Source organism: Sarcophilus harrisii, chromosome 4, assembly GCF_902635505.1.
Source record: "Sarcophilus harrisii chromosome 4, mSarHar1.11, whole genome shotgun sequence".
Taxonomy (NCBI): domain Eukaryota; kingdom Metazoa; phylum Chordata; class Mammalia; order Dasyuromorphia; family Dasyuridae; genus Sarcophilus; species Sarcophilus harrisii.
Window position 1 is genome coordinate 463,488,065 of NC_045429.1, and position 23,370 is coordinate 463,511,434.

Here is a 23,370-nt window from a genome sequence, read left to right on the forward strand (position 1 = left end):
CAGCCAACTAAGCTGGGACAGACCCAGCTGGATGTGTGGGGGCAGGAGGAGGTGCTGCTGGGGGGGGGTCAGAGCCCCCTGGGAAGGGGCAGCCTCCGGCAGCGTCGGGGCCCAGGCCCTCTGGACCATTCCAAAGCTCCTCCCCGCATCGGGGGCCCAGGGCAAGGGCAGCCCCCCTAGCTTCGCCACACTGGGGGGAGGAGGGCTGCCCTGCACCGTCGGGAACTGGCCTCTGAGGGGATTTTTCCTCATTTCCTCTTTCAGATGCAATTTTAAAACTGAGCCGAGTAACAAGGACACTTCCAGAAATCGCCCAGCGGCCCCAGCTTCAGAGCAGTTTGCGAAAAGGTAAAAAATGGCCTCCAAGTCTCAAAGATTCATGTTTTCCTGGCGCTTCCTGGAACCCTCATCCCAACAGCGCCATTAGGGAGAAAATGGTCTGACTACGAAGGGAGCGCCTTCGGAACATCCATTATCTTAGAAACTTTGAGAGGACTCGGTGTCCTACAAAAGCCATTACATCACTGCCAGGGCTGGCGGAGTCCGAGGGAATGCAGGCCGTGTGAGGGACTGTCCGGGGGTGGGGGCGAGGGTCAGACAGCTCGGGGGCAGGGGCAGCTGGCTCAGGGGGCTGTGTCCCAGGCAGGCAGACCCCTGCCCACTGCCCTGCTGGGTCCCAGGGCTCCCAGCGGCTTTGGGGGTGGGTAACTTGAGCTCCAGAAGAATGGGGACTTTTCTTTGGTGGAAGCTCAGGAGGGGGATGGGGAGCCGCTCGGAGAAGGGGCCGGAGGATGCTCGGAGTCCGTGACCTCTGCTCCCAGCCCTCCCTCCCTTGGCGTCTTACCCAGACCGACACAGAGATTTCACACTCCAGCGAGCAAGCCTTCGGAACCCATCAGCTTCAAAGAGACGGCTGCCCCGCTGTCACGTCCCCTCCGGGGCATGGCCGGCCCCACACCCACATGCACGAAGGCTCGCCGGGCCGGGGTCTGAGCCGGCCGCTCCCGGGGACCACTGGGCCTCCGGAAGGCGCGGGGAGCAGAAGGGCAGCCCTGAGTCCTTCAGAGGGTCCCCGTGCCCAGGCTTTGCCCAGACAGTCCGAGGGAGTGGCAGAGGAGGCCCCTGGCCCGAAGCCAGCCCCTGCTCGACAGAGATTAGCCGGGAAAAGCAGAACCGACACCTGCCCCAGGTGGACGGCCCAGGAGGGGGGGGTGTCCCTCTGGGAGTCGGGATCAGAGGAAGGGGTGCTCGGGCTGACCCCTGGAAGTCTCTGGGGCAGGGCCTGAGCACACACACCCTTTGCCCTGACAAGGCCGGGCCGTCCTGGAAGAAGGAGGCAGCCAGGGACCCGTTCCGTGGACAACCCCCTTCTTCCGCTTGGGCGAATGCCTGGGGAGGGGCCAGGCCCGGGACCTGCAGCTCGGGAGAAGATGCCCCCCCCCATCCTGGGCCAAGGACATCCGCGAGAGGCTGGCGGGGGTCAGGGCCCTCGGGGGCCCTTGGCCCGTCGCTCCTCATCCTCTGGGGCTGCCCTGAGACAAGGACAGAGCCAGCGTCCCCTCAGAGGAGCCAGGGAGGCCAAGATGGCGGCAGGAAAGGTAGAATCTCGAGAAAGATCGATGGGGGCAAGTCCGGTCTGACTGGCCAAGCCAGGACCATGATAAGGGGAGGACGTGGCCTCCCGGGGAGGAGGGCAGCCTCGGGGGGCACAAGGGGAGGGGCAGCTGGAGGCGGGCACACCGGGCACTGCCAGCCAGGCCACGGCATCTTCAACTGAAGGTACCAACATAGTGTCAGGCCAGAGTGGGTGCTGGGACCCAGGTGCAGACCTTGGGGATGAGGAACCCAGCTGGCTAGACCTCCTCAAAGCCCAAAACCCCCAGTGGCCTTCCCTTCTTCCCCCAGCATTCATGGGCTTTGCAGGAGCCTCCAGGGGGGAGCAGCCACACAGAAAAGAAAGGGGGGCTGAGTCTAAGGGGGCCTGAGCCCAAGGGGGGCCGAGTCCGGGGGGGCCGAACTCGAGGGGGCTGCCTCCCCAAGCGACAGGAGAGTCCAGGGAACAGCAGCTTCCCAGGCTCCCCCTCACCTCATCCCAGTCACTCCCCATCCTCAAGCCAGTCCCCACAAGTATGGATCAAGCTTCTGAATGCCAGATCACAAAGAGTGTGGTTCTTACCCTTGGGCTCATGGACAAAGATGGGCTGGAACCTCCAGCCTGGGAGGGGGGGAAGGACCATCCCCCACTGGAGGCAGACCTTGTCCATGGGGACGGGGCAGACGGTGATCTTGGGGATGGCAATGAGGCAGCAGAAGGACCAGCGGCGGAGAGACCCGGGAAGGTCTGGATTCAGGTCCTGCTACTGCTGACCATGACATGGCCTGGGCACCGGGCCCTCGGGGCCCCCGGCTCCCATCTGTTAAATGGGGGACTTGGTCTAGGGAAACACTGAGGCTGCTTTGAACTTGAGCTTAAGTCCCCAGAGAAATGAAAAAATGTCCCAACCCCAAAAGCTCCTGGGTGCTTGAGCTCCATCTTTGGGGGGAGACACCTGGTCGACAATCAGGGGCCTCATTCTGAGAGCCAATCCCTTGCTGGGGATCCTGGGGGCCCGTCTGTGTAGGGGTGAGTGGGGGCACAATGGAAGGGGGGCAGAGGGGGAGAGGGACCCGGGAGAGGCGGGGCTAAGGGGGATCCATGGGGAGAGAAGGGCACAGCAGCAAGGGAAGGAAATGAGAATCACAAAGATTCAGAGAGGGGGAGAGAGAGGGAGGGAAAGAGAGGGAGGAAGAGAGAGAGAGAGACAGAGAGAGAGAGAGAGAGAAAGAGAGAGGTAGAGAGACAGAGAAACAGAGAGAGAGACAGGGAGAGAGAGAGACAGAGAGGGAGAGAGACAGAGAGACAGAGACAGAGAGAGAGAGACAGAGACAGAGAGAGAGACAGAGACAGAGAGAGAGACAGAGAGAGACAGAGAGAGAGAGAGAGAGAGAGAGACAGAGAGAGAGACAGAGAGAGAGACAGAGAGAGAGACAGACAGAGACAGAGACAGACAGAGACAGACAGAGACAGAGACAAAGAGACAGAGACAGAGAACAACAGAGAGAGACAGAGACAGAGAGAGGGGGGTGAGGGGAGACGAGATAGGAGTCAGTCTTGCAACCATCAGTATGGTTAATGCTCTTTTGCTGATCTGCACTCCAGCAGTTTGGGGCCCAGATGAGTCCAGGTGACTCCGCCACGTTCTGGAGTCCAGGAGGCTCCAGCAGCCGTTACTGGCCGTCCTTTCTGCAACCTTGGACGGGCACTACCTCCCACATGGGAGAGTTACGGGCAGAGGCCGCTGCGGGCTGGCTCACATGAAGTCACTGCAGAAGCAGAGCTCGGCTCAGACCCCCCCCCCTTAAAGCTGCAGATTTGGGGCCAGCTCCAGGCAGGGTCTCTCTCCCAGGGCCCCCCCCCGCCTGCTGCTGGAAGGGGGAGGGAGGGAGGAGGGACCACTGCCATCCCCGACTGTGGGAACATCCCTGGGCAGGAAGGCCTCACCTGCCAGCAGGCAGCTCCCCCCCCCCATGGCCCGGCCCATCCGGAGCATCTCGCACTTTGCAGTTTTTGCAGTTTTTTTTCTTCAAGAGACTCAGTAAAAGCTGGGATCCTCCTCAGCTACCGGCCGAACACTGCTCGGCTGGGACGCGCCGGGCCTTCGTCGGGCAGTTAGACTCCTCCTCCTCAGCCCTGAGCCGAGCTGCCCCCGTTCCCACCGGAACCACGGTCCCGGGACCCCAGCGCCACCGGGCCTGCTGAGACCCCCTGGCCCCTCTCCTCCTCCCCCCAGCTCAAAACCAGCTGCGGCCGAAATCTCCTCCCTGTTGCTAACAGTCCCCAAACTTCCTGTCAGTAAGTAAGCAGCGACCAGGCCCCGGACAAGGGCCGGGGATGCCAGAAATGGCTGCTCCCCAATGCTCGCGGCCTGCGGGGACCCAGCGCACAAACACAAGTGCAGAGCCCCCGGGGGGGCAGCAGCGCAGGGACTGGGGAGGCCCCTTCCCCCAATGAGGACTCCCAGAGTCCTGAGGGGCGACAGGAGGCAGGGGCAGGGCCTGTGTGAGGGCCAGCACAGAGGGCACGGCTGTCAGGCCGTGAGGAGCCAGAGGAAGACCCGGAGGTAGAAAGGAGCCAGGTCAGGAAGGGCTCACAGAGCCAGACAAAAGATGCCCCCTTTATGGGGAGCTCCCAGGGTTTGCTGAGCAGGACCTGGGGGAGCCATCATGGTCAGCCCCGGGCTGTAGGAAGCTCACTTTGCTGGCTCATAAACAGAAGCAGGCGGAGCCCCTGCCCCATGGTCCAGGGGGAGGGATGAGGGCTGCCCAGGAGGGGGGCAGGGTCAGAGGAGAGCAGGGGGCAGGTTCTAGAGACACTGTGTAAAGGGTCGGCGGGACTGGTGGTCATGCTGAGGGGGACGTTTGGGGCTATGGGTGATAAAGCAGAAAGAGGGAGGGAGGAAAGATCATGATCAAGAAAGGAATTTCAGAATTAATGGGGAGTAGAACTATACATAACGGCAAGATCAAGCAACCGTGAAGCGAAGTAGAAGAGGAAGGCATGAGGGCATTCAATGCCGAGGAAGGAAGGAGAAGGCCCTGGGAGGTGCTGGCTCCAGCATCCTGACTGTAGGCTGAGTTTGGGTGGAACAAACAACCAAGGAGGACAAGACACTTAGGAGTGGTAGAGGAGTAATTATCTGGAAGCAGAAGCGGACACTAAGGAGGATTTCAACCCTCTCACTTCAGCCTGTGTCATGGGGGAGGATGAAATCTACAGTGCTGGGCAGGGCAGTCAAAGAAGCGGCGTCCTCAGGAGGCAGGGAATGTCCATGGGAAAAGGCTTAAGGCAAAAGCAAATTTGTTCATTATGGAACAAGCATTCTAGAGAGCACAGTGGGGAGGGTAGCAAGGGTTAGAGTTGAACTTCAGTAGGAGTGATATGGAAAAAGCAAAGAAAGGAGAAGCCAGTGAGAAATGGGGAGTGGGATTATTTAATGGTGGTGAAGTTTTACAATCACCGAGTTTAGGAAAGAATGTAAGGTTAATAAAATGCCAAACATTGAGGAATAAATCTAGACAGATTATTAGTGGCTGGAGAGACTGCTCAAGATCCTCCTTTAAGGTCTAACTTCTTGACAATCTCAGTGTGTCCATTTCAGCTTTAGATTTCTTATATCCCTCTTTGAGAAAGAAAAGAAAGAAAGAAAGAAAGAGAAAAAGAAAGAAAGAATGGAAGAAAGGAAGGAAGGAAGAGAGGAAGGGAGGAAGAAAGGGAGGAAGAAAGAAAGAAAGAAAGAAAGAGAGTGAGGGAAGGAGGGAGGAAGAAAGGAAGGAAAAGAGGAAAGGAGGAAAGAAAGAAGAAAAAGAAAGAAAAGAAGAAAGGAAGGGAAAGAGGGAGGGAGGAAGAAAGAAAGAGGAGAGAAGAAAGAAAGAAAGATGGAAGGAAATAAAATGAAATGAAAATGAACAGTACAGATAATAGAAATAAATGAAAATAATGAAAATGGTATCACTTTCAGTAAACACATTGAATCCCATGAAAGGTAAGAAGAGGTAAGGAAAACAGCAAGAGTCACTTTAATCCTTTTTTTTTTTTCACTTTAAGGTGGGGAGGGGAGTATGATGCACAAGACATCATGACTCTAACCCAGTAAGTTGAGTCTTCACAGAGCTCTGTCCAGCATGTGCGAGCTACCCAGCTTCAAAGATTGCTTCATGGTGGCCCCGTTCTGTGTCACTGGCTCTTGCCTAGGAAGAGCCCATAAATACTTATCAGATGAAGTCAGGAAAGTAAATGAAACTTCAAATCTCCATATACATCTTGGTGTATGATGGTGGCTAGTAAATATCTGTGGGAGCAAATCTTGTTAAGCAAAGTCTTTGAGAGACCAAACGGCGCCGGGGGCCAGCATGTGCGACAAGGTGTGTTCCTCCCTTCCCTATGTATAACTGACAGTTTCATAGTCTTTGGCATCTGTGTGTGAGGATCCCGATGAGCCTCCTTCCCAGCCCTAACTGACCTTAGGAATCATGGCCCCCACAGGTTTAGGGCTCAGACAAAGAGGATGAAGGCTTGTTCTGCCAATAAGCCGCAGGCTGGGGTACAGGCCCGGAATCTTAACCCTATTACCTGACTAAATGGAGCCCTGGAGATGGAGACCTTCTCTAAAGCGGCTTTCAAGTCCTTCCAGGGACCCTCCTCCCTGCCTAGTGACACTTCGCCGGCCTGGCCCAGGCCCTCTCCCCTCTGAGAACCTAGAGCGACTGTTGCCCCCCCCCCCCGACTTTTCTGAAGCTCCCGTGGAGATGAGCTGGGCTGGCAGGTGATGGTAGGGAGGCCTTCGGGAATGTCTGGGACTGTTTGGTTAGATCTGAGCAGATTTTCTAAAAACACATTCCCAGCCTCTGGCCCTCGGCTGTTCTCCACTTTGTTCAGTTCTGGGGAATATCATGGAGGATTTTGTTTGGGGTCAGTAAGTGGAAAGGAATGACAAGGCTGCATCTGTGGTAGATAAAGAAGGTAATAATTAAAATAACAACAATAGCAGCATCTCCTTGTCTGAGGAAAACCTTATCTGATTCCCCTGAATAAGATGGAAACAAGATCTCTGTAATAACGACTCTTTCCAAAGAGTTGTGTGGGACTGATAGGGCTGGGGAAGGGGAGCAGCGTGGCAAAGAAGGGCAATGCCTGCCAGGCTGGGGGATGCCCCATGGCCCGAGTCTGCGACAGTTTCCAGAAGGGCCTGGCAAGGAACCCGAAGTGCTGGAAACTTGGGCTCTGGCAACTGGGTCAATATCCACCAGTGGCACACACTGTTCCTAAGGGCCAAAGAGATGGGGGATCCCCCTTAAAGCAATAATCAGTTTGACCTGGATGACAGGGACACTCCAGGGCAGTAAGATGAACCAGAACAAAACAATGTCCCGCAATCTGAAAACTTAAGTCCAAATCTCGATCTCGATGTGTGTGAGTCATTTCATTCTTGTGGGCCTCAGTTTCCTCATCTGTAAAAAGGGAGGTTGGATTAGAAGACTGCCTGGGGCCTTGATGACTCAGATCTATGACCCTGTCATCCAATGACCAAGCTTAACTATTAGGAACACTTCCATGCATGTGGCACCAACCACTAAACCCGGCAGACTAAGGATTCACAAAATGAGCCGGTGACACGACTGCTCTCGGTATGTCCCCCCCACAGCATCCTATCTGCCATCAGCAAGGCCTTCACACTTGCCAACCCCTCCAAGTCGTGCAAGGACGCCCCACCGATCAGTGCCGCCAATCATAGGCTATCACTTCATCCCTAAGGCGGGAGTTGCTGAAAATAGAGATGAGTCCAAGCGTCTACTGAAATCTGAAGAAGAAAAGTGAGGAACTAGAGACCCCTAAAATGTTCAGTTAAGATAAACTTCAAAAATTGAAACTAATTATGAAACCAATTGGGAAAATTAACGAATTTATCTCAAATAGTTTGGAAAAGGAGACGGACATCTTTAGACTGGAATTCCAAGAAGCTCCCTTTGGATTTGGTGACATGAACGCACAAACTTTTCTTATTCTAAAAGAAAAAGTCAAAGAGTCTGGGCCTTGCTGGCCCCAGTGAGGGCCATTCACAGAGGCAGATGCTGAAGGTCACCCTGGCAGAAGCAACTTATGAGTGCTCAGGAGGCCCTGGAAGAAACCACCAGCTTCTGGCTGGTGCACACTGTAAAAACTGGAAAGTCCTTTTGGTCAATTAGAGACAACAAAAACCAACCAGGAGAACTGAATCTGGCGAACAAAAGCAGACCAGGAAAAGAGTCTGGGTGTCATAGGAAGCAGATGGTTTTGGCCTTTCCAACTTGACTCCAGAGGCTTGCAAAGTTTAAAAAAAAGAGAGAGAGAGAGAGAGAGAGAGAGAGAGAGAGAGAGAGAGAGAGAGAGTTGAGAGAAAACTCCAAAAGAAGGAGCATTCCAAGATTTCAAGTGGCTTATGTGGTCAGAGGAACAGCATGATAAAAATGCAAGTTGGATCCAAAGAGATCCCCCAAAGCTCTTGTACCACTAATACAATGAGTGACATGTCATGTTGAGGAGGTAGGCAACGGATTGAAATTCTGCATTTCTGTATCTCAGGGACAAACGAGATACATCATCATTGGCTCGAATGCTTCAAAAATTACCAGCAAAGCATCTTTACAGCTTCCTCTCAGATTTAATTTATTTCTTCTTCTTTTACAAGGGACATCACAGATTTATCACCAAAAACAACACCAAGGAGCCTTCCAACTTGTGTTTATGTACTTTATTATAATGCATGAGAAGGTTAAAATTAAAAAAAACTTTATAAACATAGTTAAGAAAATAAAATAATATATGAGCTGCTAAGAAAAAAGGGTGAGCCAAGTATAAAAAGCAACTTGTTTCCTATTCAGTAATGATTAAACAAACCAAGCACCATAACACCCACACTGCCTTCACTATCACAAAGCCTTTGACTCAGTCCCACACTCATGACTTATTCACATACTTAAAATATAGTGAGAACTCTAGAATATTTGATGTTTAATTAGAAAACTGCTATTTAAAACAGACCCCTTCCCCACTGGGGTCAGAAAGAATTCATGCAAAATATGGCATTTTTAAGGAGCCATTTTAAGTTCATTTTGGTTCTGCCTATCTTTAAATCTATTATTATCCTTTCTATACAGAATTATATGTGGCATTTCACAGTCTAACAAGAGAAAGATGAAAGTATCTTATTAATAACTCAATGTACACGGATGACAGCAAACTGTACAACTCTCCTGAAAAATACACATAATTTTTTCTTATAGAATCTTTCTTGAGTGATAGCAAAATATCATTTGGACTTGATGAAAGTAAGATTCTTAGCATATGTCAAAGGAGTAGAGGCTGAAGACTTTTGGCTTGAATCCAAAGGTCCCACTGAGCCAACGGATGATGGCCATGCCCATGATCACCTTGGCTTCTGCCTTGGACATACTAAGTAGAAGACCATGGATGGCCACAGTCAGAGACTGACTGAAACTAGAGACAGAAAGGAAGAACACACTGAAAGCAATGATCGCTTGTGCGATGTCCGTCTGAAAGTGAATCACAGCTGACATGGAAAGTATTCCAACAAAAAATAACCATATGGGATGCAGGCAACCCGGGCCCATCGCCTCAAAGCAGCTCGGGGGAAAATGAGTATTTCATCACCAGGAGAGGAAGAGGTTTGCTAGGTATTCTCAGTGCACATGGCACTTTTAGCTGTGTGACCCCAGCAAGAGATGTCGCCCCGCAGGCTTTCAGACCAATCTCTGAGTGTATAAGTTGCAGGGAAAGGGCTGATCTATATTTCCCCAGGAATCCAAAATCGCACGTTCAGTCCATTTCTTTACCCAACAAAAGCTCCTACAACATTAATGAAGAACAGGGCCCACCATTGCCACGACAGAAAGATGCCCATGGCCTCTTTTAAAGAAAAAAGAAAAGTGCTGGCCTCCCCTGGAGGGACCACTTCATCCCCTGCCACATTGGGAGGCCAGCCCGCCTCCTTGGAGGTCACCATCCCCCAGCCATCCTGCCAGCTCTCCAGCCACTACCTGCCCCTGGCACTTGGTGAGCGAGAAGCAACTGCCCCCTTCCTGGGGTAGGAGACACAGCGGTGGCGAAGTGACACCAAATCTGAGCTGCCCACCTCCGTGCTTCTAGCCAATGGGACATCCACGGCCTAAGCAGTGCCCAAGGCCGGCCGAGTCAGGGATCGTCCAGTTAATGCCCGGGGGCGCAGCAGGAGGACGGACCGAGCCCTTCTTGGTGATATTAGCCAAGAAATGGAGGTGCCCTGCACCAGAGGGCCCTCGGTGAGGGGTTTGGGGAGACCTTCCCTCTCTGCCTGAGCAACCAAGTACGTCCTGGTTCTCCCTGGCAGTTTCAGTTTCATGCCTGCATCACTTTGGGGCTCGAGGGGGCTGATGACTTTTCCCCAAGAGGCTGTACCCCGTCATGTCATTTTAAAAAAATGGCTCTTTATTGGTTCCAGTCACTCAGGCCCCCAGTCTTGTTATCATCCTTGACTGCTCGCTCACACTCATCCGATGTCTCCAAGACCCCTCACGTGGGGGTCCTGTCTTACCCTGGGACAGCCCTTGTTGCTTCTCTCCCAGACTCCTAAAGCAGCCTTCCTTCCAGTCAGCTTCCTGCCTTCTCCCTTCCCCAGTCCCTTCCCTTCCCAGCTGATGAGGAGCAGCTCTGGCTGTGTCATCCTTCCCCAGTACCAAATACCAACTTCTCTGGGGTTTTCCAGGCTCCCCATGAGCTGGCCCTTTCCTTCCTTTCCAGTTTCTTTCCCAAACTCTGGGTTCCTCCTCTGCTGGTCTCCATGCCTTTGCCCTGGCTGCTGCCTCGAACCACCTCTTAGACGCCTTGGCTCTCCTCGAGACCCCACTCATCTTCTGCTGGTCCCCTCAGTGCCTGTGACTTTGCCCTGAGACGGCTCCCTTCTACCCCGGCTCTCCCTTGAACTCATTCCTCATGTCCCTTCTCTTCTCCTGTGGGCTCTGGGGGGCAGGGGCATTTGCTTCAGTTTGGTTGCCTTTCTTTGCCCCTCCAGTGCTCAGCCAATGCTGGGGACTTCAATGCTGACTGATGGACCAAAAGCAGTTAGCAAGGACTTCCTCAGGGCCGGGCCCTGGGCCAGGGACTGGGCTACAAAACACAAGAGAAATGGCCCCCGCCCTCCAGCAGCTCCTAATCTACTGGGCAGATGCAAGAGTTGGTGGTGCAGCAGATCTGGAAGCAGTCGGGGATCTGGGAACCTCATTCTGCTTCCTCCACTCCCGAGTGACCCTAGAGCACTTTCCTCATCTGTGAAATGAGGTCCCTTTCAGCTCTAACCTGGGGATCCCAGGATCACGTGCAAAGAGAAGGGAGTGACCGTACCCTCGCAGGGAGAAGAAACAGAGCAAAGGGACACAAGGAGCCATTGCTGGCACCCATAAGTGCCAGATGCTCTGGATGGGGAGGCAGGACAGTCGCCAACTGTGGCCAGATACTGTTTGGCCCAACGATGGGCTAATTACTCCCTCAGGCTCACCTCGAGATTTCCCGTCTCCTCTGAAACTCAGCCCGCTCAGAGCAGCCCCCCAGGGAGCGGGCGTTCTATTTAATTCGATTTTATTTAGACAAAGGATTGTTGGGAATGCTGCCATGGTACGAGGCGCTGTGTTCAGGGCCGGGGATATTGAGGTAAAGCAGGGAGGTCCCCACTCTCAAAGGACGTGGCTTCTCCCGGGAAATGGGCAGGTAAATGCGTCTCTGTGCCTTGTATGAAAGAGAGAGTGTGATGGGAGCCGAGAGCGGCCCCGGAAATGGGGCCCTGGGAAAAGGGAACTCAAGAAGATCAGGAGATTTCGAGGGCGACCTCTGAGTGGAAGCTGAAGAAGGGAAGGATTCTCAGATGCAGAAATGGAGAAGTACATTCTGGAATGACGGGAGGAGAATTTATGTTCTCTAAAACACGTTTGTTTTCTAAAGAGCATTTATGTAGTACCTACTATGTGTCAGGCAATGCTCTAAGTGCTTTTCATGGATATCATTTCCTCTTACTCTCACACCACCTGTCCCCATTTGACAGATGGGGAAGCTGAGGCAGGCATGAATTCAGTTCTTCCAGGCATCCTGATCTATATCCTGCCACAGGACCCAGATGCCTCAGGAGGGGAAAGTGAGGCGGGCGACCTTGCCCAGCCTCCCTCCCTCCGGCCCAATTCACTTTCATGTCATAGCCTCATCTCCCTGATGCTGTGGCCCTCTTCCAGAATGAAGGATAAACAGGTCTGCTTCCAGGGGAGAATTACTGCGGAACGGGGCTTTGGCCTCTGTCCTGTCAGTCCGGTAGCCTGACCCTGCCGAGCCCCTGACCCTGCCGAGCCCCTGACCCTGCCCAGCCCCTGACCCCGCCGAGCCCCTGACCCTGCCCAGCCCCTGACCCTGCCCTGCCCCTGACCCCGCCGAGCCCCTGACCCTGCCCAGCCCCTGAACCCCGCCGAGCCCCTGACCCTGCCCAGCCCCTGACCCCGCTGAGCCCTTGACCCCACCGAGCCCCTGACCCCATCGAGCCCCTGACCCTGCACAGCCCCTGATCCTGCCCAGCCCCTGACCCTGCCGAGCCCCTGACCCCGCCGAGCCCCTGACCCTGCCCAGCCCCTGACCCCGCCGAGCCCTGATGGTTACATAGATTGGACCTGTGAGCCAGAGCCCACACAGTCTCACCAAACCCTCACTGCAAAAAGAAGGTTCCTTCTCTTGACTGAGAGATGTCAGTGATGGAACTTTATCTTCTCTCTCCCCTTCCCTTAGCAGCTGCATCACTGATAACCCGGGAGAGGGAGGCCCCGTGGGGCTGGGCTGGGCCCACTTCCAGGCTAACATCAGCATTTATTAACCCCCGTTACTGCCAGGTATCGTGCTGAGCCTCAGGGACTCGGCCCTCGCTCTCAATGAGCTAATATGCTGCACCGGGGGTCCGGCGGCGCCGAGGGGGCCAATGGCCGGGAGGGAGGGGTCTGGGAGCGGCCTCTGCCCTCCTGGAGCCTCCTTGCATTTCCTCGGCTGGTGCTGAGAGCATCCCAGCAGCAGCAGCAGCAGCAGCAGAAGCCAGGTAGCTTCCCCCTGCAGCAGGAGGGGACATCATCTGAGGGTTAGTGCCCTCTGGTGGCCCGGGGGGGATGCGGTTCTTGTTGTTTTGTTTGTTTTTAGGGGAAGATGCCTACCGAGGCCACGGAGATAACCCTGGAGGACCCCTGCCCGATGGCAAGTATAGCTCCGCCAAGTGGACAGATCAGGCACTGCACTCCTTTGGGATAATGAAGAGACCCCACTTTTTTAAGGAAGGCAGCCCAAGGGGCGATGGGGGGAATCGATGCCGTGGCCACAGCCAAGCACCGCCCGAAGCCCCCTCTTCCAAGGAGGATTTTTATTGATTTCCATCTTAGGGACCCCCAGATGGTTTAATGGACAGACTCCAGGAGCTGGAGTCGGGAGGACCTCAGTTTAAATGTAGCCTCACATAGGTATTCACTGGACAAGCCCCTTAACTTCTGTCAGACAAATTTTCTTTAAATTTTCTATCAGACTTTAGAATTTTGTGTCAATCCCACTTAACCCTTTGTCACCTTCAGTCTCTTTAAAATAGGGATCATCAGAGCACCTCCTTAGGGGCACTTTGGAGGATCACTTGAAATGACCGTTGTAAAAGGGAATTTTGAATCAACAAACTAAAAACCCAATAGTAGCGTATGAAAACTCTTCGGAGATGACATTTTGCAGCAACATTGCTCACTTGTGCTTTAGTAACAATTGAGAGGACAGCGTTTATAAACATTGGCTGGATTTCCAGGGAAGGAAGAGTTGACTCAACAAGCATTTATTGCTTAGCACTCTGCCAACAAGGTTCATGCTTTCAGTGTGAGTCAATACCAGGCTCCTCAGAGCTAAAACAACAACATCGTTTCTGTGCGGGCACATCTCACGACAGCGTAATAAGAATGGGAACTCACCGAGCTGAGCTATCCAATAAAAGCACAAAACTTTCCCCATTGACCTTTAATTTTAGACCACACACAGTTTTTTACTCAGAAGTTCCCACTGAAATGGCTTCTGATTGTTTGGGCCTAGCTCAATTGTCTCAAGTAGGAGGGACGTGGGGTTATCGAGAAAACTAACATCCAAGTCATGTGCCCAAATTTCTTTGAAAACAGTAGTCTCGGATTTGCGAGTAATATGTGATGATCTCGCCAAAGAAGTGGAAGAGAGAACAGAGTTGCCATCTAGATATATGGAAGGACAAGAAAAGGAGAAGCAGCAAAAAGCAGTAATGCTAAAAGCACCCTAGATCGCCTGATAAGCAAAATCCATCAATCCAGAAGATAGCAGGAGGAAAGGGTCAGAGGAAAGGGAAAAAGGAGCAGGCCTAAACCATATAACACCTCGTTGATTGAATAAGTATATTTTGAAGAACAAAATAAAAGGAAGAGGTGAAATAAATGAGGAGAAAGAGGTAAAGGATAGAGGGAAATTTGTGTTATACCTTAGTCACACTCATGGTTAAATAAAGAAGGATATACAACTTTTTGTAGTTTCTTAGTAAATACAGGGACTTGAGGAGAATGGGAGAAACGGGCAAAGGAAGAGATTTAAATAAGGACTTAAGGAAGAAGATTTAAACCCAGAGAGGGCTTGTAGTCTTATTGATGGGTCTTCACATGGAGGAAGACATGTGGGGTTTTATATATATATATATATATATATATATATATATATATATATATATAATTTGAAAGGAGGAAGAAAAAGAATGAACATTTAGAGTAGCCACTATATTGTAGGCTATATGTTTAATAATATTATCTCATCTAATAGAGTCAAGGAAACCACTTCCTCAAAAAAAAAGTGATAGGCTTTTATGGGTACCATCATGCTCCAGGAGAAAGAAAAGTGGAGGTGTCAGAGAGACTAGCAGCCATAAGGATGGGAGTCATGAAACTAAAGAAGAAAGTGTGTGGCATATGGTTAAGAGGATGATCAGGGTGAGGTCAGAAGATAGAATTAGTTAGAATTTGTTGCACAGTATGGTTCTATCATAGGGCAATGCATGGATAACCACCACTTTCCTCATGAACTCTAATTCTAAGAATTAGACACAATAGAAAAAAAGACCATGGGCAAGATTTGAAAATGCCTAACAAAAAGTGGTTAGAAGAGGAAACTCAAACTTGGTACTTCAGAAACCTTAATTCTATGAGGAACAGAAAGAGATGAAAAAAATAATAAAGAAGTAGGTAGATCATAAATAAAATGCTTATACAGAATAAACAGAGGAAAAGAGAATTAATGACAAGAACAAGACTTCTTCAATAAAAGCACAAGAAAAAAAGCTAACAAAGGAATCTGGAAAGGAAGAGAAAAGATTCTGAACTATTAACTAAGGCTATGGGAAAGACAAGAAATTAATGTTGAGTAAAATTCTAAAACTAACAAAAGAGTTGACAAACAGGAAGGAGGTCTTGAGGAGAGGAAGTGTGCTTATGAGAATAAGACTGCATAAAAGTAGATAAAGAAAAACCAATTATAGGGACAGAATAGTGATTTATTTAAAAGAGGAAAGGGAAAAATTATAATAAATCTTAGAGGTATGAATGGAGAAAAACTAGCTCTTGTAACTTTGCATGAGAAATAATCCAATAAAAAACTGACAGTTTGGATGAAATGAAAAGTCTCACAATCTGTTGCTTATGAGAAACACATTTTAAAAAGTAAAAAAAGAGTAAAAATATACACAGAGTAAAACAAAATTTACTATGTGCATGAGGTAAATAAAAAGAGTTGCAATCATACTACAGAAAAAAACAAACAAAAACAAAATTTCACAATATGAACAAGGAAATTGCATTTTGATTAAATAAACCATTTAAGAAAAAAACAATGTAAATATTAAACTTATATTCTCAAAATGTCATGCCATCTAAATCAATAAATGAAAACTAAATGGAGTTATAAAAAGATATAGATGGTATGGCAATGATAATAGAAGACTACAATGACATTCTTTCACAAGCAGACATATGTAACAAAAAGATAAATAAAAAGGAATGAGTAGAATTAAAAAAAGTATTTAGAGATGAAAGAGTTATGGTAGCTTCTCAATTGGATGATAAACAATAAAAATACTTTTAAAATATTGCATTGAGCTTTTATTACAAATTGATCATGTATTAGAGCACAGATAAATTTCAGATAAATGTAAAAAGGTATAAATACTAAACACATCTTTTACACACCATGATTCAATAAAATAGTTATCAATTTTGGGAGTATAAAAGCTGAAGCAGATCTAGTAGATAAAATACCAAATGATGAGTAAATCAAAAAACAAATTATATGAGAATTAATACTTACATGAAAGACAATGACAATGGTGAAAAACATGCCAAAATTCTGAGATGCGATTAAAGCAGTCCTTACAGGAAAATTTTCATGTTTTTCATCATTGTTATTGCCATTTCTGGGGACCTGGGCATTAGCAAAGCCCAGCCCAAATTAAGAATAATCCATCAATCATAGTTTAATGAGTGCTAAGAGCAGGCAAATGATTACAATATAATCTAGTGTGGTTCAGCTTAATCCACTCAGTCCAATTCAATCCAGGCCAGTCCAGTCTGTTCCAATCCCATCTAACCTGATCCAGTCTAGACCTATCTGATCAAGTCCAATCTAAACTGGTCTACTACAGTTCAGTCTGGTCTAATTTTATCCAATTCAGTTCATCTGGTCTAAAATTTTTTCAATCTGGTCCAATATGATTCAGGCTAATAGTCAATGTAGTCCCTTCTGGACCAGATAAGTCAAATTTAGCCCAACTCCAGTTCTGTTCAAACTGCTCTAACCTATTTCAACCTTGTCCAATCTGATTTAGTCCATTCCAATGAGACTCAGTTTGCTTTTCAGTCCAATATGATTCATGGCAGTCTAATTCAGTCCAATCTAGTCTAGTCCATATTGATCCAGACAAATCCATTTCAATTCATTTCAGAATAATCTGTTGAAGCCATTCCAATTTACTGCACTTCAATCCAATATGGTCCAGTCCAAATCCACTGAATCCAATAAATAAGCATTAACTCTACCACATGTAAAACACCATTTGCTGGGCAAAATATATATATGTAAGGACTCTGTCTTTTTATATGTATATATATTTGTATATATATATGTATATATTTGTGTATATATGTATATATATATATATATATATACATATATAAAGACAGAGTCCTTACCCTCAAGGAATTGATGTTTTATATCCCAGGGAGTGTGGGGAGGAGTGGCGATATGCACCTTGAATAGTATAAGAAAAGATGTACCACTTCACGGTGCAAGGGGAGAATTAGACAAAAGATTTCTTCAGAAATTTTGAAAAAAGAATCCAGAATTTTAGCTGAGAGAATCAGAGAATCAGGAGAAGATGCCTGAATTAAACTTTGGGAAAAAGACAGATTCTGAGAGATGCTGGGAGGAAAGGGAGGGGAGAAGGGGAAAGTGAGGCACTAGTATTGCAAGCCTGAAAAGACCAAATTGTATCCAGATGACTGTCATCAGGCCTGTTGTTGCATCACAAACTAACTACACTCTCAGATGGGATTAAAAATATATGACAGAGAAGTTTTCTTCACTAAAATGAAGAAAACAATGACACAGATAGTTCTTTGTTCAAATGTATATTTATCTCCAGATGCTGTTACATGATGTGAAAGGAGATTTTCAACATGGGTAACTGACTTCAGAGAGGCTATTTTGTTTCTGCTCATCTCCAAAAGTCTGGGCATGAGATCTCATTAAGGAAATAAAATACTCTGGGGGTCCAAGACTCAATGAAAATTTCATTCTTTTTCTATCTGTAAGTCCACCATACTCACATACCCCAAGCCCACCAAACCAAACCTCTCCCCCCCAACAAACTTTTTCCAATAAATATTTTTAAAAATGCAATTCTTGTAAATGATAAAAAAGCTGAGTAGAAGTCTGTGTCCTTTCACATTTTAGGCCCAGAAAAGTAGGAGGGTAGCAGGATGTTTGTAAGGGTCAACAGAAGATGGCAGTACCAAAGTCTCTTCCTCAGCATCATTCTGCAGCTCTGAAGTGAAGGACCCTTCCAAGAAAGCTGACTCCTTCAAAGGGCATTTCTTATCATTTTGCCAAAAGTTATTCTTCCCCTAATTCTCCCATGACATTTTTCTTCACCTGGGGTGGATGGGGCCCCTTCTCTTAGCTAGGCAGTGCCCATTCACCCCTCTCTCCTAGCAAGCTGTCAGCCCATAATTTACATTTCTCTTAAAATCCCTTTGGAATGGGGTGGATTTTTTTCTGACCTGTTCACTCTCATCTTTGTCTATAGTAGACAGGATGGCCTAGCAGCATAATTGGGCCTCATGAGAAATCCATCCTCGAGAAAGAGATGTTTTCCCTGATATTTCAGGGAGAAACAGAAAGCCAAGGACAGTCATTGCAACAAGATCAGAGGTCAGCAGCTTGGCCCACTGGAGTCTGGCCCATAGGACACCACTTCCTCCCTGAAACTGGGTTTGGAGGATGTAGCTGGGTACTCCCAGTTCAGAAGTGCAAAAGATGCAAGAACCGGACTGGAGGAGGCTTGGCTAGAAATAGCAGCTGGTTAGTCCTGAACTGAGCCAGTTCGAATCCCCCATCACAGTTCAGATGGTCAGGCCCTATCTCTAAAGAAGCATATCGCCAATGCCCTGCACCTTCCAACATGGAGAAGAACCTGTGTTCTTTCACTGTTGCACGGTTCTTCTGGGGGACTCCTGGACTTTGTCTGAACTGCTATAGTTATTTATGCCAGGTAGACAGTGTATATTTCTCTCAGGGGGACAGCAGCCATTGCTTCTCCATAGATGCCAAATCTGACAGCCAATTTTGTAGCTGGTGGGCAGCAGCCAGCGATTGACTCATGAATCCAAAATGGGAATAGCCCTCGGTGGCCATGTCATCTACCCTGATCTGTTTACAGAAACTGAGTTTCAAATAAGGGAACATCTCAAATATCATTTTATTTTGGTGACTGGGCAGAGGGGAAGAAATCACCCAGAACCCTGGAAAAGGAGGGCAAAAGTTATAGTGAGGAGTTTATAGTAAGATCACTGGATCATTTGCGGAGTAATTTTTCCAAGTGTTTCATGGTACCACAAGGGGAACAACATTTATGGAGGGAAGTGTGCCAGGAACTCTGTCAAGCACCTTTACAGATAGTATATCAGTTGATCTTCACAATGACCCTATGAGGTAACTGCTGTCATTATCTTCATTTTACAGTTGAGAAAATTGTGACAGACAGAGGCTAAGTGAGTTGTCCATCATCACATAGCTACTCAGAATCGGAGGCCAGATTAGAACTCAGACTTTCTGGATCTCTGGAAACATCCCGATGTTTCCTCCACTGTACTCCTAGCTGCATCCACAAGGAAGTAGTCATGGAGAATCAAGAAAAAAACTGGTCAGTGGAGAAAGGACATCCTATTTAACAACAACTGATGGGAAAACTGGATAGCAAATTGATAGAAATTAAAGTTAGGGTAATACCCTCTAATCATATATCACCATAAGCTCCAAATGAATATAAGACCAATAGAAAAAAATCGAATGCATCATCTTCTTAAAAATTTCTTAGAACACAATGATATTCTGTCACAGTTATGTCCCACAACTAATAGAACTCTTTGCCTCCATTATGTTCTGCTTTTAAAAAAAGTGTTGATGTAAATAGTTTTGGTGGATATGGGGTCATTCTTTTTGTCACTGATTTTCTTGGGGTCCCTAACTAGAGTCACAGAGTATAGATTTGGCATACTTGGCACAGAGATAGTTTTGGCAACTTTATGTTCATAACTCCAAATTGCTTTCCAGACTGGACAAACCAATTCATCACTCAATAACCATAGCTGTGCGGGTCCCTCTTTCCCTCTATTGCTGATTGTTTTGCATCTTTAGTCAGCTTGTCCAGTTAGCTGGGTGTAGGATGGGAGGGGTAGCTTCAGATATTCTTAGACTTGTATCTTCTGATTATTAGTGCCCTAGACCAATGTTATATGTGATTGTTAGTAGTTTTCAAAGCTTCCTTTGAGGGTTAGTTACTCATAATCTTTGACCTCTTGGCTATTGGAAATGACTTTATTTTTTCATCAATTTTTTTGATGTTTGTCAAATTTATATTTAAACATAAGATATGTAATAGATAAGATAATGGAAAAAACAAGCAGAAAAAACTTGGTGGCACTCAGATAGACCCAGAAAAAAATAATAGAAATGACACAGAAACACATAAAATCTAAAACAAGAAGGTAATCCATTCTACCTGAAATGGCATCGTTTTTTGTCCCGATCAAACTTCTGGAAAGACTGCTCTAGTCATCCGAATGATAGGGCCAAATTTCATGAGCTGAGGCAGGAAAACTGAAAGAAAAAGATGAAAAGTATAGAATGTGATGGACACACAGAGTATCTTTTGCCTCAGATCACTGAGGAATGATCACTTTTCACCAGGGGTAAGGCATGTCAAATTGAGCATTCCCTATTCCCAGGTATGTGTTAAGTACAAATTTACAGCCATGAAGAATCCACCATGGGTAGCACAGAGCTAAGAGCTAGGAGCTACCAGCAAGGACATCACATCCAACCCCTTCATTTCACAAAAAAGGACACTGGCCAGGAGAATGGAATCAATGTGTCCCTAACACATAGGGAGGAATCATCAGTCCCACGTAGATCTGAGTTTCACTCTCTGTCTCTAGAGTCAGGATTCTGTTCTTTCCATTACACAGATCATGGCACCTGAAATGAGGAATCCCCTTTTGAGGTCCTTTCCTCTCCCTTGGTTTATGTCAAACAGCCACAGACTTCAAAGGGAGCTTTAGAGGGAGAGAGAGGAGGATAGCCCCATCTATGTGTTCAGTAGTTTTCTCTCCACTTCAGTAAGTGCCTATCAGCGTTGAGATCTGTGCTATCCAGATTCATGTTGAAGTGGAATCTTTTAATTACTGGAGTCCCAGTGGTTTCCTTTCAATAGCTTTGTGGACATGAGCTGGCAATTGAACCCAAACACCTCTATTATTTGCCTATTTTGCTAGGAATTGTGCTTGTTGCGAGGTTCCTGTCTTTTACAATCTGAATTTTGATCTCGCCTCTGCCCTTTCCAAAGTTAACACTGATCTCTTGGAAAAAATAATTAGATCTTTATTGATATCCCTCTTTCTCTGCTCCCACTTCATTTCCTATACCAAAAGTTTTTTTTTTCCTTTAAATGATGAAGAGGAAAAAAATCATCAAAACCAACCAAACCAAAATAACTCTACCCTTCCCAGATTGTCCTTCAGTTCATCCCATAAATCAGGATTATGGTTTCCTCATAATCAGCTCCCTGGAATTTATCTCTATGTGGAGAAGTCAAATATGTACATATCTATGTTCCTTCTCTCTCCTGAGCTTCAGCTCCCCACTAGGAATTTCAAATGGGCTGTTCTGGAAACATCAGGTGCTCAATATGCCAAAAAACAGGACTCATCTTTCTGGAAAACCTCATTCCTTTCTTAATCTTCCCCATCTTGGTAGAATACCCCCCGCCCTGTCTTTTGCTCTCCAGAGTCATAATCTTATTGTCATCTCCAGCTCCTCATGTCCAGCCATCCCATGTGATCACTCAGCTACCATATCTTACCTTTGCTGCATTTCTTGAATTTAGGAAGAATTGGGTAGAACCCCTTTATCTCGGGCTTCAGCACCACTCATGATAGCCTTCTAACTGCTCTCTCTGCCTCAACTCTCTCCTTTCAACTCATCCTCCACAGGGCTGCCAATGTGACTTTCTCCAAGTAGAGCTCTAACCAGATGGCTCCCCTCCTCAATCAATTCCAATATTGCCTTCAGAATCAGATGGAAATTCCTCTGCTTGCTTTGCAATGCCTTCACTTCCTCCCTCCATGGGACATTTCTCCCAACTCTTTAATCCAAACCTCTGTCCGTGGTACTAAACTTTCTGTCCATGGGGCTACCCCTTCTGTCCATGGTGCTACTACCTCTGTCCATGGTGCTACCTCTTCTGTCCATGGGGCGACCCCCTCTGTCCATGGGGCTACCTCTTCTGTCCATGGGGCTGCCCCTTTTGTCCATAGTACTACTCCCTCTATCCATGGGGCTACCCCTTCTGTCCATGGTGCTACTCCCTCTGTCCATGGGGCTACCTCTTCTGTCCATGGTGCTACTCCCTCTGTCCATGGTGCTACCTCTTCTGTACATGAGGCTGCTTCCTCTGTCCATGGTACTACTCCCTCTGTCCATGGGGCTACCTTTTCTCTCCATGGGGCTACCCCTTCTGTCCATGGGGTTACCCCCTCTGTCCATGGTGCTACTCCCTCTATCCATGGGGCTACCCCTTCTGTCCATGGTGCTACTCCCTCTGTCCATGGTGCTACTCCCTCTGTCCATAGTGCTACTCCCTCTGTCCATGGCGCTACTTCTTCTGTCTATGGGCTACCTCTTCTGTCCATGGCACTGCCTCTTCTGTCCTCATGCCCTTGCAGGGATTGCTCCCCATGACTGGTATGTATTCTCTCCTTATCTCTGTCTCACAATGACTCTCCCTTCTTTGCAGGACACAGCTCAGGCACCACCTGATCCCCTGTCCACTGCTACCCCAATACTGTGGTGTTCTCTCTCTCAAACTACGTTGTTTTTAAAGACTTTGTAAATAATTTTATTTTATTTTTTCAGGACAGTTTAGTGGTGAACTGGTTACAGTAAGGGCTTGGAGTCAGGAAGATTCATCTTGCTGAGTTACTGGCTGTGTGACCCTGGAAAAGTCACTTCACCTTGCTTGCCTCAGTTTACTCATTTGTAAAATGGCAAACTATTATAGTATTTCTGCCAAGAAAATCACAAATGAGGTCATGAAGAGTCGGGTATGAATATGAACAACAACTGCATTTATTCATGTTACATTTGCCCTGCATACATTTTTTTATGTCTACCTCTTATCTCCCTCATTGGAATGTAAGCAGCATTTGAGCCAAATGACCCTGGCCTCTGACATTTTCTCTGCCTCTCCCCCATGCCTGGAATGTTTTCTCTCATCCACTCCAACCACTAACCTCTCTGGCTTCCTTTGAGTTCCAATAAAACCCCAACTCCTGCAGGAAACCTTCCTCAACCTCTCCTAATTCTGCTGATTTCCCTCTATTAATGATTTCTTCTTAATTCTGTATAGAGCTGACTTTGAATATACTTGTTTGAATATTGTCTTCTCCATTAGATTGTGGGCATCTCGAGGAGAGGAGCCTCTTTTTGTATCCTCATCACTTGTCATATTTGCTGGCACATAGTACTTAATGAATGTTTGTTGATTGATTAAAATAATTTATTTTTTGTATTATCCAGAGCTGCATGGCACAAAAAAAGTGCTTACTAAAGACTAGTTTATGGATTTATTACATTACAAGGGCAAGCATTTTAAAGCACCAACTATGGTAGTAAAGCAAGGAGTAGTCTTCTATTTTCCCTTTCTGGGCATAAATAATTCCATTTTGGAATAAAACTTCATTTCAACGTCACTGTCACCTCTAGCCTCTAAGTTTACATCTTCCTCTATCCTAGCCCTTGGAAAAAGATAACAAAATGACAGTCCTAGCCCTTCCTGGTTACAGGCCCTGAGGCCAATGACAAGATCAGAAGACTGTTTCCAATGGATGGCTCCCAGGGCCAGTGGCTTCCCTGCA

General features: G+C 47.7%; 1 protein-coding gene across 17 annotated transcripts in view; it reads right to left on the reverse strand.

Annotated features, from left to right (window-relative positions):
* PCBP3 (poly(rC) binding protein 3) overlaps nucleotides 1-23,370 on the reverse strand; it is a 298,571-nt gene that overhangs the window by 115,625 nt on the left and 159,576 nt on the right. For 16 of the 17 annotated variants that reach the window (XR_004234123.1, XR_004234122.1, XM_031968312.1 and 13 more), the window contains one exon: nucleotides 19,959-20,056. The exons of the other annotated variant lie outside the window; for it this stretch is intronic. The gene's annotated coding sequence lies outside the window, so the exon portion shown is untranslated. The remainder of the gene's footprint in view (nucleotides 1-19,958; nucleotides 20,057-23,370) is intronic. 17 annotated transcript variants of the gene reach the window in all.